Source organism: Rhipicephalus microplus, chromosome 1, assembly GCF_043290135.1.
Source record: "Rhipicephalus microplus isolate Deutch F79 chromosome 1, USDA_Rmic, whole genome shotgun sequence".
Lineage (NCBI taxonomy): Eukaryota > Metazoa > Arthropoda > Arachnida > Ixodida > Ixodidae > Rhipicephalus > Rhipicephalus microplus.
Window position 1 is genome coordinate 57,112,169 of NC_134700.1, and position 14,657 is coordinate 57,126,825.

The window sequence follows — 14,657 nt, forward strand, 5'->3', positions numbered from 1 at the left end:
AATTGGGCGCACAGAGGGAACCGCAAGCATTGTGTCACTCACCGATCTCGGCATGTACGTTGTATCATTTAAAAAAAAGCACGAATACAGCAATCACAAAGGAGAATGGCGACAGTATCGCAAACGGCGAAGATTACTGCAGAAGTACAGGAAGCCGAGTTGGTTGGTATTGCGTAGTAAAATAGCGCGAAACAAAACGAAAACTTGAGGACACAACAAGAAGACAGCATGGGCTCTCACGTTCAACTGACGTTTATTTTTTCAGAACCGGATTATATATACATAGAAACAACGCTGTAAGATGGAGTCATTGTGTGTGACCAGTTGTTTTCATGCATATGTCATCACCCCAGAACAAAATAAACGTTATTTGAAAGTTAGCACCCGTGTTGTCCTCTTGCTGTGCCTCATGTTTTTTTGCGCTATGTTTCAAGGTGTAGATTTTCTGGTAGGACCGTCATTCCGCATATATACGTAAATTTTGCAGAGGGCTTCCTTCGTGATACCTTAAAAATTTAACTGCGCACTTCGTAATAAATAATCAATCGCATTGTGCGGAGCAACATTATATCGACCGGGCTGAAAGTGACCAAACAATGCTGTAGTATCACAGTGCTCCATATCGCTTGTTTTGTAGCAGAACTGATTGAGTTTATGTGACATTACTTCAGCACCTTTGTAAAGTCTCAGCACAAAAAGTATGGCAGTCTTTATTTCATGTAAGACAGACATAGATGCGCATTTTTATGTAAACCCAACATGTATAGTTAAACGTGACTTGATGTTTTATCGTATAAAACGTTAACAAATATATACTGAGGCAAGCAGCATTAACTCAGTAGGAGGCGCAAAGAAAAACAAAAGGACTGGAATACTCAATTTGGGCACTGTTGCATAATGCTATAGGGTATTCTATAAGATAAGGATACATTCCTTCTAACTGCGTTGAGAGGGTAACAGAAAGGTACACTGTAATCACTGCTCTGACAGGTCGATGAAAACAAGTTGCAGCATATAATTGGCTTATTACTGGAGGGTCTGGTAGCTAGAATACTGCTCCTCGCACTTATAGGTGACGTTTAGGTCTTCCTGAACTAAAGAAAAAAAAAAAACATTACAGTGGTGACTACGCAAAATATAAACATCTAATGCCAGCCATATATTTGTGAGTGACCGCCGCTTACCTCCTTGCGTAGTCGGGCCAGGTTAAGGAACAACCATAGCAGCATTTTCTAAATACATACGACTTGGGTTACAACTCGAGTAATACGTACAACTCAGGTTACAACTACATACGACTCGGGTTACATGAACGTTTATGACACTCACAGACCTGTGGCACAGCCGCAAAATTGCAGGGTAGGTACCCTCTGCCTAAACAAAAGAGATACAACACGTTTCATTTCACTCCTACGCATGAGATGAGTCAAAAAGGGGATGCGTTGACCTTTTCAAGCCACATCAAAACTTGTGCTGTTAAAGGCTATACCAGCTTCCCATTTTTCCGAAAGCCGATGTGACACAGGAGTTTGCACCCCCTTATAAAAAATCCTGCCAACACCTATGCTCTCACACGGTAAGAAATACTAGATAAGTTTAGCTTTGTGCACGCAAGAGCGTGTGTCCGCTTGGTGCAGCGCACTGTGTACACTACGTCTGAGGCTGCGGCACACACAGTATCAGTTTACCGTGCGCAACGTCAGAGACCCGTACAGAACCTGAGCGTCAAGAAGCTCTCCTTTTTGTGTTGCCCGACATCATCTAGTGGTGAATGAATGCGCTGTATTAACCAATACTGGTGGAAGCCGAGCTTTTCCGACGCCGAGTACACTCTGTTTCACAAGTTGTTGGCAGTGCAGCCAAAGGTACAGTTTTTTTGTCCAATCGGCGCTGTGTGAGCACAGCAAATAGTCCCTCAACCATCTTAGCGATATACGACTATTTCACATACCCCAAAAGCATAGATGTACAGCATGGTCAGTACTGATGATATGAAGTGTTTAAAGTATGTTTGATAAAGCCGTGAAATAAAAATTGGCAGATCCCACGTCCAGTGGGAATCGATGATATGCGAAGCACAAATAAGGGCGGTCGATATTTCACTCGAAAATCAGCACAACGTTACGAGGCGGACGTAAATAATGCCCTACATGACCTCCTTTTCATAATTATAATTTTTCGACGTGTCATTTACTTCTGTAGTCCGATCGCGTCACGTGATACCAAATTTAGTACATGCGGAGTGAGCGAAACGGCCGTAAGCGCGCCATGAGCGTATCGAGTAGTCATGTTTTACATCACACGCATGTACTGATTATTATGTTTGGACGTGTCATTTAGCTTCATCGCCCGTTCACGTCTTGTGATTGTAAATTGGGTATACGTGGAGCTAGTGAAACAGCCGCGAGCGCATAATGAGCGTGGTATGTTGTCATGTTCTTCCATAACAAGTATATAGTAGTTGTCATGTTTGCACCAGTCATATACCTTCGTAACCCATTGATGCCACGTAACACCAAATTTGGTATATGTGAAGCTAGCGAAATGACCATGAGCGCACGATAATCGTGGTATGTAGTAATCTTGTTACATGACAAGCATATCATGATTATCATGTTTGGACGTGTCATTTACCTTTGTAGTGTGCTTGCATTATGTAATACCAAACTTGGTATATGTGAAGTTAGTGAAACGGCCACAAACGCATCATGAGTGTTGCGTGTAGTCATGTCAAGTTAAATTTATTACATATTTCACATTTAGTTACACGGTTGGAATAGTACAGGAGCAGGTTCCAAAGTTTCAGAGAAACTGACGAGGGGACCTCCTATGGTCACATGAGTGGGTAATTACAAAAAAGTACAGCAAAAGGTGCAAATTTGTGAGCAATGACAGACTAGCCTAATAACAGTAACAATGCAATTACTACATAATATGATAGTAATACTACCGATAGAATTAAACATATAAATTATCAATAGCAGGGTATAAACATATAAATTATCAATTGCAGGGTATAAGTCTAAAACAAAGCAATATTAAAGAATTGTACTGTACATGACAAATGCAACTTGTTTTATATCAGTTGCATACGTTGTACAAAGGCAAATTCTAATATAAAACTAAGACAGAACCGTTGAAAGCAATTATCAGGTAATTACACCAATGAGATCGGGCTAATATTTCCCGAAGAAAATGTTTTTTGCTACGCGAGGTGAAACTATGAATGTTGTGCGATTATTTGAATTGAGAGGGCAATGAATTCCGAAGTGCTATGCACGTAAGCAAGGTTGTGAACTTGCCGTAGTTTGTTCTTACGGCTGGTAAATGAGGAATATTGCTCGCGAAAAACCGGGTAATATTGCTATTAGTTAAATGATGATAATAAATACATGCAACGACGATATTATGCATGATGAGCCTATAGGCTACAATGGGCAATCTGGGGTGAAATAATTGTTTGAATCATAATATGTTGAGCTTTAGAAAAAACGAACTACAGGATGAATAGAATGGGCTAAAAGTCATTAGTCTAACCGCTTGACTCTGCAGTCACTGCAGTCGTTCAATACGCGTGAAATGTTGGCCCAAGATGATACACAATACGAAATATGGCTGAGAATGTAGGCAAAATACATAGAGCGCCTTACGCGAGGCGGAAAATACGTACTTGTCTAGATGATAACATTGACTTTAAATGCAATTCTTTTAATGAGTTTATAGAATTTGAGTTCAGTATTTGGGATGACGCTAACAAACCGTGCTTCAGTAGAAATATTTATGACATTGTTGCCGTTGTGGGGAGGAGGTGTTATATCAAGTGAAATGAGCAGAGAATGAAACACCATAAAGACGGTTTTAGTAGCATTGATTTGTAGCTGAATTTTTTGGCACCATAGAGTTATGTAAGTAAATTTGTGTTGAGGTCAGTCTAGACTGTAGAAACTGACTTCGATGATGTAAAGTTGGTTGTGTCGTCAGCGTAGTGTATGAACTTGGTCCTAGTAAGAATGATAGGCAGGTCTATAATAAACATTAAATATATTAGTGGGCCTAAATATGATACCTGTGGCACACCTACGTCACCTACCTGTATTCGCGTTGCACTATTGTAAGCCTCTCTAAATGCCGAACGCATGCATAGCTAACTTCATCTGAGTCTATCGACGGGATCCTTTTTTTTCGCTATGGATCCCAATGAGGAGACATCGTGGTGCTATCCTTTGGGCAGTGCGCATGGGTCCCAATGAAGCGCAATAGACAGATACCTACTTGGCGGTTATTTTGCATGTTGTGGTATTTGCAGAAATAAGCAGTTGACCTTGCAAACATGTACATAATCAAGTTGACCTTGAAACATGCACATAATTCAGGTATCTCATGCAATGTCGACATGTACATGTACATAACTACACGTAAGTGTGTGTGGACAGAGGATACGTGTTATTGCTGCCTTGTATTGCGTGTTATGGAGGCGCTCGGTGGCTGTGAGCACTCGCCGAAGGTGAGGATGATTGTGGGTGTCTCTTGGCACGCGGCAGCCGCTGGCAGCAGGCAGTTGCGGCTTTGGTACCGAGCAGTCAATAAGGTTCCTCGTCGGTCACCGCTTCTTCTCTGAGGGGGTTTGGGGCTAGTCGCCGCCCCGAAACCCCTGCAGTGTAAGACATTTTGGTCTCGCGAGAATGCGACCTCACAATACACCACTGCGACGAAAAAAATGCATGTCATGCAATGCTTCTATAGACCACAGACTTTCTTAAAGAGATAAACACTTGAAACCAGGAAAATTGTTTGAAACTGGGGCCGAATTTACAAAGCTTTCTCTTGGCTGCGCATTTTCTCAGCCAAGAATTCTCTTATCTGGAGGGATTACTATAGCGCGGGTATGAATTTAACTTATTCGGCACTTAAGAGGGCGAGGAGGACACACGATAGCCGATGAAACGACAAGGAAAGAAAGAAGTGTGTGCCGATAATATCAAGGTAGCACGCAAAGTGTCTAGCATCGAGAGTATACGATGATAGCCAATGATTTGCTGCATCTAAGTTTCAGTTCCGCGAGCGTCTGCTAAAGCGCCTAATGGGTGCCGCGTACGTTGTATTAGACGTTTTGACGGGCTGTGCAAAGCCAAGCACTCGCCTTTCGTCAACGACTGTAGCTAAAAAAGTAATTGCTCGATGGCCTTAAGCCATCGAGCAATTCACGCACTATCTCTCCAAGTACAAGTAAACAAAACTCCAGGTGCACCACATCAATAAAACCACGCATAAATCGATGCATGCAATGTTTGAAAATGTGCCTCAAATGTCTTCCCCTATTAACGCGACCAGTTACCTTACATTTTAATGAAGCTGCGCTGCTAAATAACTAATTCGGTGCAATCTAGTACGGTATAGTGGTGAACGTAAGGGTGTTTTGTACCTATAGTAAAAGGTAGCCTTTGTTACAATATTCTTATTACAAGACACAGGAGCGACTTTGGTGCCTGCAGACGAATTGTGCGGAAATAGATAACAGCAGTAATCAAATGAAATTGTGAGCGGAATTTCGCTGGTTCCATGCACCGCAGCATTTTTATAAAGCCGGAATGCGAGAACGTCCATACGCTTACTCTTAGGTATGTGTCTCCGTAAAATGAGGGACACTCGTCGGTAGGTGTTTCAGTGCTAATGATTTTCACATAACAAGGTGCAAATATTTCCTCCAGGGTTGTTTGAGTGAGAAAACAAAGCAAGGGACGTGTATACGAGTCTTGAGGTCGGGAGACGTTATCACACGTGCGGAAAGGACGGAAATAGAGAGAGGGACTCTCGTTTCGGCTTCGCGAAAGCTTGAAATTGATAGATAATACAGACAATTTTCTGGCCCTGCAGACGTCAGGGAATGTTTCCGCAAAGCAGCGTCAGATGCTTGGAGAGCATAAAAAAGTGGAGTACGCGTTTTATGGGAGTGACAGCCACTCAGAAAGCAAGATGAAGTGTGACTGTCTTTAGATGTGAGAATCAATGCTAATCAGGAGTGTTTAGTTAACGAGCCAAATCTTCCTTAAATAACAATATTGAAAACAAACTGAGTATTCATCTAGTGAAAGTGACACTAGTGACAGTGAACTCATAATAGTTGATTAGCGTTGTCACAGACCGATATATATTCTTATTTCCTTATTTATATTTGACAAACTATGAGAAGGTAGCCTACGTTAGAGCCGGCTACCCCAACGTCATGGCAGTAATGTACAAGGTAAATAGCGCACGGTTATACAGTCACACGTGACGGTTTCTATCTTCTGGTAACCCTGGGCAAACGCATTTTAACTATTTTTTTTATTTTTGACAAAGTTTCACCAGACGTTTTTGCATTTGGCGTCATTCAAAGGAATGACGATATATCAGCAATAGGGCGAATGCAAGCACTGCTGCAGTGGACGAGTGGTTGCAGCGCTCAGCTGCAATCTAGGAGGTACTTGGTTCGATTCGCAGAATCGCTGAGCACTTTTTTTTTTTTCAAGAGGTTGCCCGGCCTGACATTATGCGTGGTGGCGGGTACTAATTTTTTGAGGAGTAGGCTTTCGCACTTGCTTCTTTCACTCCCCTTTTGACCCAAAAGCGCTGTACTGTGCTCCTTCAAAAATTAAACAATTCAGGGTTCATAATTTTCTCCTCCATCCTCTCTTATCGCAAAAGTGTCCAGTGCTGAAATACCAATATCATACCTGGCATATTACTTTTCACGTGTTTGGATATTCGACCAGCGATCAGTCGTCACGGTGTTTTGAAGAAAATCTACACATGCAGCGAGCTAACTGCTTGTTGCCAAGTTGACTGCCTTTGTAGGGACACGCTTTTGTGCTAATTTGATGGGCATCATCACATGCAGCAAGACCAAAGAGCACGGACAGTTAGAGTTGACACAAACAGAGTGACTAGTTTGTGTCTTCTCTCCCGCTATCTTTCATGCTGCGCGCTTCAGTGCAATGTCGCTGTCAGTTGTTAAAATGAACTATAGCAGTTAATCAAGTTCTGCTGAGAGGGTCTCCTATTGTCCTAAATGGAACAGAACAATGGCAATTTGATTTGTGTCGTAGAGAGATCCGCTGCTTTTGGTTACTAGAATAAATTTTTAAACCGAAGTTTATTTTTTATTAACAACAGTTCCAGTGCGGATGAAAGGTGCATCGACAAAATTCGTGTATTCAGCTTGACTAGGTTTGTGACTTTAATTGTGATTGCGAACCGGAATTACAATATGCATAAATATCACACACATATACAGCCACGGGTGATAGATAGCTTGCTTATTCTGATTAAAATTGATATGTTGAAATGGACATATTCGATCCACGCAATGTGTACAAGATATGCCATGTAGAGTAGCCATGCTCTAAACTAATCTTCGCAGGTTCGTTCCATTTTAGCTAATTTCTTGCCCTTGACTGTAGATTGGCAAATGAAACAACTTTTTCGAACACACATATTTTGTGTAAGGTTACATTTATTTTTATGCAGTACAAAACAAATTGAAATGTATAATGGCTCAGAAGAAAAAGAACTAGTAACAAATTCAGCCAAATTATTACCAAACTTACTCACCAATGATAAACGGATTCTCATTTAAAAGATACATACATGCATACATACATACATATACGCACACACATACATACATACATAATACATACATACATACATACATACATGCATGCATGCATACATACATACATACATACATACATACATACATACATACATACATACATACATGCATACATACATACATACATACATACATACATACATACGTACATACACTCATGTGTAGCCCCGCCGTGGTGGTCTAGTGGCTAAGGTACTCGGCTGCTGACCCGCAGGTCACGGGTTCGAATCCCGGCTGCGGCGGCTGCATTTCCGATGGAGGCGGAAATGTTGTAGGCCCGTGTGCTCAGATTTGGATGCACGTTAAAGAACCCCAGGTGGTCAAAATTTCCGGAGCCCTCCACTACGGCGTCTCTCATAATCATATGGTGGTTTTGGGACGTTAAACCCTACAAATCAATCAATCAATCAACACTCATGTGTAAATATTAAAATGATTGACTATAAAGCAACAGTTCTAATACACTCATCTTGAATATAAAGAAAGGAACTTACGAGAGAAATCCACCGGCACTGTTATGCCTGAACACGATGTTTCTCGAATCATCTCGCAAAATCTTGATGCATAGTTTCTGCTGCTGCCCAGTGACGAGCAGTTAAAAAAAAAGAATAAAGCCCTTGACAATGTCATGCTAAAGAAAAGGGCTGTGCATCAATATTTTGTACATGTCTGCAATATCACTCTGTTTATTTACGTAGCTTGGCTCATTCACAATCCACTAACAAAGCATGTTAGGACACTTGGGCTGAAAGTTGGCACAGCGCAAAGAAATTCTAGACAATACATGAATAATACAATTATAAGATACTAAGCTCCTTAGTGCAAACAGTGTTTATATTGACAGCTATTGGCACCATTTCGTTTCCCCAAAACACTTCGCAAAAGTAGAATGAACGTTATTTGGCTAAAAGTTTCTATTCTGGCGCGTCGTGGTGGTTAAACGGGGGAAGACCAATTATTTTTCCAGTTCGTGAATTAACCCCATGCTAACATTGAGGCAGCTGATAGGAGTGGTTTTGGAGAGAGGAAACCATCACATTCCCACCAGCTGTGGCCTTGGGTAGCTAGTTCACTTGCACTAAAATGATGAAAAACACTCCTCAAGAAAACTTCAAAGTTCGCACATCAACACAGTTCCCATACAGCTGTCTATTAGTCTGCTTGAAAAATATTCAGTTTACTGGTGGGCAAAGACTGTACACTATGTGAGGTGATGCTCCAGTGCACTGCATGCATGTCTTGCTGCTGGCCTCAACTGCGATGTTGTTCAGCACGTATGTGTAATATCACAATTAATACTATGCCACTGCGAAGTAATTATGTGTCATTTGCATGAAACATGGACCACAATGAAAGAACATAGGACCAATTACCTTGACACAGTTCGAAAAATGTAAATACATTTCTATGGAGTTTTCACAGCTCATCTGAGAATAGTAATAATGGTTATAAACACATTATTACTTCTCTAACAAAGTATTTTAATATGCCAACTTCCAATATTAGAGTATACCGGTACCTTTGTAGGGCTAAACAATTGTACAGGCTCCTAGAAAAGGATAAGTAAATGGATGCTATAGCTACATATAAATTAAAATAAATACTTTTATTTCTAGTCTAAGTAAAGCTGCATAGATGACAAGTCACCTGCATAGTACACGTTTACATTAAGAACAAACCTATCCGAGCAAAGTATACACTAAAAAGTTACACTTTCACAGTAGAAACAGAGAAGCAGGCTGCTGAAGGACGGACAGGCAGTGGGATAACAATAGAGAAGCACTAAAATCTACTGTTAAGATATACTAGGAGTAGTGATGATCCTCTTCATTTCAAATAAAATAATTCACATAGATTCACTTCCCAGAGCTTATACACTCATGGCATCATTGGTGCTATACCAATAAGTGTAGACTGAAGGATTACATCGACTAAGTACAAGATTACAGCATCCATGGCTTTACTTCTTGTACTACAAAGAATGCAAACACAATTACCATTACCGACCATGGATGCTGTGATTTATGCAGGTAAATGCAGAGACACGTAGGCACTTAACACGCATGTTAAAAACTTCAGCTCAAAAATATTCGCCCACTAACACTACAGCAGCCTTTAAATTAGTGCCATAGTTTGGTATATTCCATGCAAAATTTATATATGTTAGAATGCAAGCAAAGGAACTGCTGAATAATGCACTGCTAAGAAGTTAAGCTGCAGCTGCGCAGAATGTTACTACGTATATGATTCAAACTGCTCCTGACATCACAATGTGCTCTTTCTGCTGTCGTAAAATTTGAGCAGGAGAACAGTCACTGGCAGTCTCTTTATACTTGTTGGTCTTCTGTGCTCTGTTCTTGACACACTGTACATGACCGTGGTGCACCGCATCCCTTGTTACTGTTGGAACTTAGAAAAATAAAGATCATTGTTACAACCATGCTACATGCAAGAGTGTACAGTTGTTAAATATGTGCTCATATTTACAGATGTCGTATTTTGAGAAGCCAATGACAAGCCTCAACACACACACAAACAGTGCAGACTGAAAATATAATTTATTATGATACAAGAGCAAAACTACAATGTTATAGATGAAGGCATAAAACTTCTACCAGACATAAAAAGCCAATAAAGTTTCTTCTATTTCGACTACACTAGGTGCGAGAAGCAGACCACAAATAGGTTCACTAAGAAACACAAGTTAGACTGCATTACAACACAACAGCCAATGTTCATAACTTGTTCATAAGGCTGTCTAACATAGCCAGTTCACCATACCGCGTATAGAAGCAAATGGGCAGTCTAGAAGACACAAAGCACTTGTGGATTATGAGTGTGCTTGTTGCTGACATCTATTATTCTAAAAGAAGAAAACCTTTCAAAAATGCACTTCTTCAGGGGAAATATTCATGCGCAACAAACACAACGGGCTCCTACAGGTGCCACCAACATTCACCATTATTGTTGATACCAGTGTCTTGCCGGATGGATATGCTGCGTCCTGCACAGAACACCAAAGGAGCGCTCCATGACTTGGCTTGCATGTGTGCCGGCTGCATCCCACTGCTGCTGAAGTAGGTTAACCACAGACAGAGAGATGAGGAGCGATGGCTTTGAAACAAACTGAAAGTCACCCTTAGAGATCAACAATGCGTACTTAGGTCAGGCACAATTTTTAGAAAAATATATATCACTATGCAATCGTGGTGAACACGTTCGGCTGAAACACAACAAGCCACAGCACTGAGAGAGAAAAAGCTACATGAAGCAAAAGATGCAGTTACTGGCCCTATGTCGTCTGAGGCTTGTTCACTGGGTCTTTCTCCTTGCAATTTGTGAACAGCCAGGCGATTTTCACCCACTTGCTATTTCCATCCAGAGCACTTGATCCACAGAGGAAGTCACAGGCTCGAGAGCTCAATAAGGAATCAAAGTATTTGTGCTCGTTTAAAAGCAGAAGCTTTTGAGTCTCAGATTATTGAAGTTTTATTCATAAGCTACAGGCTCTCATTTTTCGAAATTCTCAATTATCTTGCTATTTAGCTCTTAAATGTTGAATAAGAATCACGTGTGAGGATAATACAGGTATCCACTGCAAGCAACCATGCTTGGGTTTTCAATTTGTGCACAGTAAGTGGTGCTCACTTAATCGTATGTATTAAAAAAAACTAACCTTGCAGCCAGCCGTTAGGCAGTTTTGTGCCCTCGAAGCTCCCAAGCAGATCGCAGTCCTTCCAGATGAGGCTGTCATGCATGCTTCCAGGCCACATCCGCTGAATGATAACAGTTCCAGCAGTGACATAGACTTGCGCAGTTAGGGAGCACGTATCCTTCCTATTTTTGTACTGGTGCTACAAGTCATGATGAGGATTCATGTGCCAGTGTGTGTAACCGATGCATCACAGGACCTTAACAAGCCAATCACTGTGATCTGTGAAGAGTCAAAAACGAGATATTTAAAAACAATCATTAAAAGCACTCACTTTTAATACTTCTTTTACGACGCAATCACTTCGGTAAAGTGACCAAAATCTGCTATAATCACTTTGAAATAAACTGAAGCCTCATGTAAAATTTACGTACCGCAATATATATGTCCTAGTGAAGTATAGTACTACCACAGTGGTAATCGTCTATAGAACTAATGTTCCAAAATGACATAAATTTCTTAAGTGCAACCTGGCTCCTGAAAAATAAGTTCACATTAACTTTCCAACTATAAAACGCGGTAAATCGACAGGCCCAACCTCATAATCAAACAAGAGCTCACTTGTATCAAATCACAAAAAACTTCTGATGTATTTGCTCCATAATATATGCATGTATATAACAGTAGTAGTAAGTTTTTCATGCTTCAACTTACCATAGGGAAACATTACATCTGATGGGCTTAAAAACTTGCACACGTTATAATATTGCGTGAATTATAGTACCGGTGAAATTAAGTTCTGCAAGTTGAACTCACCGATGGCAGCATTTAGTAGCCGTCGTTGTCATGAGGAACCAAGTGTGCTCTACGGCCAACAGGCAAAGGGCATCTGCAGACTGGAAGCTGCCGATGACAGCAATGAAGGGCTGGCCAGGCGTGCACGTCCATTGATAAAGTGTAAGAACTGGCCATGACCGGCTGTTGTCAAGGCTCTAGTGCCGTGCAAAAAGGATGGCCAGACGAACGCGGAAACCTGTAGTTAGGCGATATTGACCTACAACTTCATCCAAAGCAAGGCACCGGTGAAATCTTTGCTTTTTCTGGGGGCCGGAGGGAAGCTTGACGTTCACGGGCTCTCGCTGCCACATAGAAATCTCAAGTTGTTACCGTCTAGGCACACTTCCAAAGTAACACGATCCACAACGGAATGTAGCATCTCGCAGCATTGGTTGATTTACTTCACAGTGCTAGGACTATGGTTATCCCAAATGGGAGAAGTGACGACTTAACAAACAAAAGCGCCAAGCTGCCCCACCACAACTTCGCAGGGCAAAACAGTTATCAACGCTGTCTTTCAATTTTCGGTCACACGAGCACAGCTTGTTCACAAGTCTTGGAACGTCAACACAGCACCACTGTTCACAACGAACATCGTTTCACTCGCGGACACTAGATTGCTCTCAAGAAAATAGAAGCGTACGGGCTAACCAGTGGCGAAGCAAGAACCGAACACAGCGCGTAGTTCATACGTTTGCGTACGTACTTGGGGTCACTCAAGTAACGTGCGAAAACGCTGTCAATCCGAAATGTCGCCCAGCACCCAACAGAGATACTGGAAAGTCAAGCTAACCAACTGTTACCGGCACACAAACACACATTGGAGGCTTCTCGAGTGCTAGTTGCCATCGATGCACCGACGCTGATCCCCGCTTGATAACCACACCGACGCACAGGCTTCGCTGCGCTTCACCGTACACCATTGCACTGCCGCAGCTTTCCGCACTGCTTACACGCACCGAAAGAGCTGCCGTAATCACAACGAATCCAGTCGAACGCAGAAGTAACTCATGCGAGAAGCGTTTGCTGAAAGTCGCACCGACGGAATGCTGTTTATGACGCCATGTTGTTTTCGACAACTGCGCAGCACGTAAGAAAGCTCTTAGAAAGTACTTGCACTATTTTCACGGCGTGACAAAATTTGCTCTTATGTGCGAGGGGGGTGATATCACGAACAGGACAGGCGTGCCAGATGAAAGAAGTGTTTTGGCAACGTCACGGAGTGAGCTGATGTAGAGGGTATTGTTTCATAACCAATCACAAGCTGTGCCTGTCGGCCAAGCCGTCATCTGCTCGCGTTTGTCGTCTGCTTTGATCAGAGCATGCGACAGGGGATTCGCCTTCGCAACGCTTTTATTCTCAGGTCAAGTGGTCGTTGCGTCGCACAAAATACATGTCAGTGGCTTGCTCTACCTTTGAATGATATTCGTGCGTCAAGGTAAATGGCTGGTAATTAATGCAGGGATGAATTCAGCCAAAGTTTGCTCCAGAATCGTGAGGGTTTGCATATTTCCGGTGTCATACAAAGTTACTAGGGTCATTTTATTCCGACTGCTTGCCATATTGTCACGGTCCTCATCGGTGTCTGAACAGTGAAGGTGAAAATGAGTGGTTTGATTGTAGTTCCATGCGTAATCACGCACACCCCTAAGACGCTTCGGTTTAAAGTTCCAGATCATCCCAAAGTGTATCGACAACTGTATTTCAGAGATCGCACCCATTGGAAAGTTAGAGCCAATGGAAGTACACTAGAGCACAAGCTTTATGAACCACTCACTAACAAGTTCCTCTCATTTTTATTTCCAATAGCGTGCAAGGAATGTGCTCCCATTAACCTCTTTAGTGGTAATTTCCACCAATGAGGCAAGGATCTCGAGTCGAACTTTTAATTGGATGAGATGGGGCGCAACACAACAACATAACAAATAAGGTTGATCCTATGCCATGCCGCGTTCGAATGCGCCGACCATTCACGTATCACATTGGTTTTCATCCAACCACAAATCTTTTCATGCATAATTTTACGCCATTGACGCCCAATAGGATTCTTTAATTATTGCGACTTCGAACTTATCGAACGACGGCGGTTGTCAACACCATCCACTGCGTATAAGGGAAACAACACACGAAAGTCAAAGCGCCGAAAGAAATAAAAACGCACCAGCAGTCATCAGACAGCCCTTCATGGGCGTGAATTAACTCAATACCAGCAAGGGCGTCAAAGTATACCGCCGCGACGGCAGGTTCTAAGTAGCCACATTGTTCCTAAGAGTGGTCCGGACCACTCTTAGAATTTTCTCTCAGCCACGCTGTTTTTACGCACAATTTTGCTTCGTGAATCCACTTACGAGCACTTTTCGGTAACGTAAGCAAATATAGCAACTGCATCACCATCGCTGAGATGTTCCCGGGCAGTCACAGCGCGCTTTATTGCAGCGGCCGATGTGAGAACGATGGCCTCTTACGACGTTTTTTTTTTCGTTTCGTGAATCGACTTACGCGAAAAAATTTCTC

At 42.0% G+C, this 14,657-nt stretch overlaps 1 long non-coding RNA gene across 3 annotated transcripts; it reads right to left on the reverse strand.

Moving 5' to 3' along the window:
* Nucleotides 1-694: 694 nt before the first annotated feature.
* Nucleotides 695-13,310, reverse strand: LOC142768945 (uncharacterized). 3 transcript variants are annotated; one of them, XR_012885588.1, is made up of 3 exons: nt 12,123-13,291; nt 11,331-11,588; nt 695-10,726 (listed from the first exon to the last, which is right to left on the reverse strand). It is a non-coding gene; the product is annotated as an uncharacterized LOC142768945 (long non-coding RNA). The 3 variants fall into 3 exon arrangements; XR_012885583.1 differs by having other exon boundaries at nt 695-10,723; nt 12,123-13,287; XR_012885580.1 differs by having other exon boundaries at nt 695-11,588; nt 12,123-13,310.
* Nucleotides 13,311-14,657: the final 1,347 nt, after the last annotated feature.